The sequence below is a fragment of the Solanum tuberosum genome, unplaced genomic scaffold (assembly GCF_000226075.1).
Source record: "Solanum tuberosum cultivar DM 1-3 516 R44 unplaced genomic scaffold, SolTub_3.0 scf00082, whole genome shotgun sequence".
NCBI classification, from domain to species: domain Eukaryota; kingdom Viridiplantae; phylum Streptophyta; class Magnoliopsida; order Solanales; family Solanaceae; genus Solanum; species Solanum tuberosum.
The window spans coordinates 112,490-118,023 of NW_006239006.1; the positions used below are offsets into that span (position 1 = coordinate 112,490).

The following is a 5,534-nucleotide window of genomic DNA, read 5'->3' on the forward strand; positions in this document are numbered from 1 at the left end:
ATAGTTGACTGATGCTCAGAAGATTGTGCTTGAGCCCTTCAACTAGATATACTTCAATAAGTTTCATGAGAATAAGAATTAGAACTAGATTTATTTGATTTGTTGGAGCTACGATTAGGAGAGTTTTTCCTATAGAGAGTAGTTCGGTTAGATCGAACAGAACTGTGACTAGGCGATTTTCTGATGCTGTTCAGCTGCATTTTTATTTCCTCTAGTTCTTCTGTAAGTAAGTCGACTTCAAATTGACTTGCTTCGAGAAGAATCTGCTAGTCTTTCTTTTCTTGAGCAAGCTTATTGTATTCGTCAATAACTTTCTGTAATTCATCAGTAACCATGTCCAAGGAGTTCTGTAAGTCAATTAAGACAGTTAAATGGTCTTACCTCACTTGTTTCACCTAGTGCCATGAAACATAGGTTGGCCATTTCATCATGTTCATCATCAGTTGTTTCTCCTTGATCCCATGCTCCCAGACTTTTAGGATCTTTGTTTTTTCGATTACTTCTTTTTCTTCGTTCTGGGCAATTTTGTGTGATGTGTCTTGGTTTTCCACAATAGTAGCATCGATCATCATTCATATTGAAATCGTTCTTTTGTTGAGGTCTCTGTCTTCTTTGTCTAAGCATTTGTCTCACTCCTCGATTTATAAGAGCCATTCCTTCGTCTTGATTTTCATCGACTTCTTCTCCAATATCAGATGTCTCGGCTGTGAATGCCACTGTCTTCTTCTTATCATCCTTGTTGTACCTGTTAATATGATTTTGTTCATAGGTCATTAAGTTGCCTCGAAGTTCATCGTATGTCATCTTCTGTAGATCTCCATCTTCAAGAATGGCAGCTTTAGTTTTACATGCCTTAGGAAGACTTCTAATGATTTTTCTGACTTGTAGTGCATTAGAGTACACCATTCCAAGTGATTTGAGTTCACAGATAATTCTACTGAATCTCGAGAACATGGATTCAACGTTTTCATCTTCGGCCATTTTGAATAACTCATATTCGCTTACAAGAGAACTGATCTGAGCTTCCTTTACTTTAGTGGTTTCTTCATAAGTCACTTCTGGTTTGTCCCACATTTCTTTCGCAGTTTCACATGTTGATATTTTATCATATTCGGCTCCACTCACTGAACAATATAACAAACGTATAGCTCTAGCGTTAGTTTGAATTACCTCTTGTCGTTCCTTAGTGATGTCAAATGATTCATGATCAAATGGCTTTTCAGTGCCATTTTTTTCAATCAGTCCAGGAATAGGCTTTGGGCCCTTCTTGATTACTATCCATGCTTGATGATCATTGAGGAAACAAAGATTTTGAATCTGTCTTTCCAATGAGAGTAATGTTGTCCATTGAAGTATGGTGGTCGATGTGAAGAATGTCCATCTTGAAGTAAAGCGCCTGGAAGCTGATAGTGTGCCATTGGATCTTTGCTCACGTGTGGTTAAACACTGAAATAGTGAGACCTGCTCTAATACCAATTGAAAGTCAAGAGGGGGGGGGTGAATTAAAATTCCTTCAGTCAACTTCCTGTGAGAAGTAGTCGACTCACCTGCATGTTAGTTCCACAGTATAAAACAAGATAAGCTACTGAAAGTAAAATGACACAAGATGTTTTTATAATGGTTCGGATCACCGATGTGGTGCCTAGTCCAGTCCCCTTAGGTTTCAAGGGTTTCCTTTAGAGCTTGTTGCAAACTTGTTCGTACAGGAGGTGCAATCTTCAAGTCATGTCTGATATGCAAATCAGAGTTTCTATGTTGACACTGCCTCTACTTGTATAACCTACACTAAGAATCTTTCCTTCTCTTTTTCTTCACTACAAGAAAAAGGTTTATTAAAGACCATGATTTTGGGACGGATAGTAAATATGGTCCCAAAAAGTATACTTATAGGGATGATAATTTTACTTCGTCCCGAATTCATAGTTTTATATTTTAATACCCGAATGGGTATATGAAAAGGAAAACAACCCGTCTCTAAAAGATAAAATGCAGTATATACTAAGAAGGCTCTCAAATAAATTCTTTCTCAAATCCCTAAACCCCGCCACTCTCTCCTCTCTAAAAAAAAAGTGGAAGAAAAACCTTCTTGTCTAGCACTGCCATTCTACATCATTCATGAGTAAGTTTTTCTTTCTCTTACATCTGATTTGTCTACGTCTTCTTGTTTTCCAATTGAAATCGGACTTATTTTCCTTCCGTCCTTTCTATTTTTTTGATCGAGTGTTTTTAGATTGGGGTTGTTTAGGATACTAATTGTTGTTATATGAGGGATACACGTTATAGTTCTTGGTTTAAAGCTAGATCTTGGAGGTTTAGGAAGAATGTTTTAGAGTGTATTTTAGGAATTTGTTAATTAGGGTTGTGATAAGCATGTCTTTTGGGGACTTTCTTGAAAGGACGATGGTGTTTTTTAGTGTTGTCATTATGGTATTTCTTATGAGATGATGAGTTGGTAAAAAAATTAAAGATCCTCTTATTCAGTTTCTTTACTGTGAACTTTTAAGGATTTTTCAATCGTAACAAACTTTGTATATTTGGTAAGTATAATCTGATTGAAAAAATAATCAGATGAGAAAGAAAAAATGTGTGAATTGGTTTTGTTATAGCATCTCAAAGAGATTTTCCAATGAAAGTATTTCGACAGATATGCGTCTATTTAATGAGTGACACTCTAGTTGGAGTGACAGACTCATTGGTTGAAGCTCTTCTTTGTAAATATTTATGTTCATTCTATCAAGAAATGCTCTCTCCAAATTAATATTCACATTTCCTTAGTTTTAAGCATTATAATCTAGACTCTATATTGATTCAAAACTTAGTTTTTGTGGAGTTAAATTGCTCTTCTTAAGTGCATTAACAAAGCTCATCCCTTGATTTTTTTATATGCAGAATAAAAATAAGATTTTATGTTTGTGTGTGCTGAAACTCCTTGCTTTTTAACTTGTTCTTGATAGGAGATAGTGAGTGCATGATATATTAGCTTATAATGAAAGTAAAAGTGTAGGAGTAATAAAGTTCTTTATAGAGTTTATCTTTTATCTCAACTTAATATTCAATTGTATCAGAATGAATAACTTCACTGAATAGTTAAAGTGGAGTTGTAGTCTAAACTAGAGATTATCATATATGACACTTTGTTGTTGAGATAATACTTGACTATAGCACAAAGTTGGGCTAAAGTTAACGATTGATGCAGAAATTACAAGTTTAATTTGGAAGTACTGTTAGCATAATATTATTTTGAAGAAATTGGTGTATAAGATTGAGCCCCTGTTTTTGTTGTTATTTTTGGCCTAGATGTTCTTCATGCTCTTGTGCTCGAATTTCTCTTGACTTCTCAGTTTCTCTATGTAGTATCACGCAGCAAAAGTAATTGTCCGTCCATCCTATATATGTTGTCATGTGCTACTATCCTAACTACCTATTTTCTATTTGGCGTGATTGAAATTTCCTTCTCTGTTTGCTGTTAAAGGTCTTTGGCCTCTAAAAAGAAATGATAATGTTATTTTGTTTCAAGAATTTGCATGCATAAGAAAAGATAAATGAGCTTAAGCAATTAAATAAATTAATTTAAGCTCAACACATTAATTTTCAGTCTCCAACATCATCTATTTCTTGAAAATGAGATACCAAGTGAGTAACGACTAACAAAACATCAATTTATTTTGCTGGTTTAAGTCGGCTAAATGAATTATAATGTGATCTTGAATACAAAAATAGTATTTACAGCATAAAGTTTGGTGCAAAGGAGCAGGGGTTTTACCATGTGTGCACCCAAAGGGTAGCGGCTGCGGGTTTTCCTTGTCATAAAAAAAAGTTGATTATTATTTAAAGTTGTTCAAAAAGTTCTTTTGATGTTGAAGAACATTTTGTTTTAAGGTTAAGATTGGTGCCTAAATGTATGAGTTGGTCATGTTCGCTGGTATTAATTTATTTATTTTTGTTTTATTATGGTGATGAGGACTGAGAGCTTATTGTATATAATGCATTAGTTGGTTACATTTGCAGGAAAATGATCAAGACACTGAAGTACATACCAAGGTAGTTCCAACTTGTTCTTATTTTGGGTTTAGCTCTATATTTTGTTACTCTCTTTGCCTTTTATTTTTCTTGAATGGGTAAAGTCCAGTGATATCATTTTTAGTGTTCTATTGTTTGAAAATTAGACCTTTATATATCTATATCGGAATTACATGGCTTAAGAGATTTTAGAGGTGTGGTTGGGATGTTCAAGGTTTCCCTTTTAGGTGTGGTTGTACAAGGTTTCGGGCCTTTTAGGCGTGGTTGTTCAAGGTTTCCCTTTTAGGTGATTGTTGAATGTTATATAGCTTGTTCCAAAAACTATTAGGATACTATGCATAGAGTATGAAATTATTGTGTTGGTCACCAGATGGATACTATTGTAGCTTCTAAAGTTTGGAAAGTATTACTTAGACACTCTTTTATTTGAATATTGTTGCAGACTTGTCTTTGTAGTGTTACTCTTATTAAATGCTTATTGTATGTGATTTTTGAAAGAATTGATCTTAAGTACACATAAATTCATGTTCGAGCTCTCAGCTTTGAGCTTAAAGTATATTTTGTATACCATGTTATATGACTTTACATGAATAAATGAGACTGATGTTTTTGTGAATTTTTCAATGTAAGTAAATGAAGGCAATCTGCATCTGAATAGAAATGCACCGAAAAGGCCTTATCTTGTTATGTTGATTGGTATTTGAATTATAATCAACCTGATAAATGGAATAACAATAACCTGACCATACATTCTCTATTATGTTTTTCATTGGTAATGATAATTTTGTTTTACCAGAAGATAACTTCAAGTCAATTTTAGATATTCTAACATATTGCTGTTTGCATATATTCTCGCATGTCCTTCTATATTTATGTTTGAATTTTGAAGGTTATGAGTTGCACTAAATAGAATGTGATAGGTGTAAGCTCAAAATAATTACATATGAACTAATATATCTCATATCCAATACAGGCATTGAATTTTTCAGTTAACAAGTCAAGTGGCAAAAGAAAGGAAAGATACTAGTTGACAAGTTTCTTAGTTATTTTTGTTGTATTAGGTGAATAATTTGTATCTTTTTGTACAGATGTTAGATTCAAGGAAGGGTTGTGTAAACAATACAATGACTTACGTTATTGTTATATAATTCTACTAATGTTATTTTAATCCAAAATTTGATTATTATGTGTCTAATTTTTATGTTTCAAATTTTAACCATTGTATAATTTTGGTAATATTATAGTTTAGGACCAGAATTTATAATACTACAAATTACAGTCAATAACCATATTATGTTGCACATAAAAAACTTTAAGCACCGTAAACTGGGTCACTAATGATGAACTACGACGAGAAATAATATATTACAATTCTCGAATAGGAACCAGGAATTTGGTCCCTAAATGCCATTTAGGGACCATAAATTTGTCTGTCCCTAAAGGTCTTCAAGGACCAGTTACAAAATCTCGTCTCTAAATGTCAATAGCGACGGAGGCTATAGGGACGAGTGGCG

The 5,534-nt window shown here is 33.5% G+C and overlaps 1 long non-coding RNA gene across 1 annotated transcript; it reads left to right on the plus strand.

Annotated features, from left to right (window-relative positions):
* The first annotated feature begins 1,889 nt into the window (after positions 1-1,889).
* Positions 1,890-5,193, plus strand: LOC102579522 (uncharacterized). The gene is made up of 3 exons (XR_367268.2): positions 1,890-2,119; positions 4,009-4,041; positions 4,994-5,193. It is a non-coding gene; the product is annotated as an uncharacterized lncRNA (long non-coding RNA).
* The last annotated feature ends 341 nt before the right edge of the window (positions 5,194-5,534 follow it).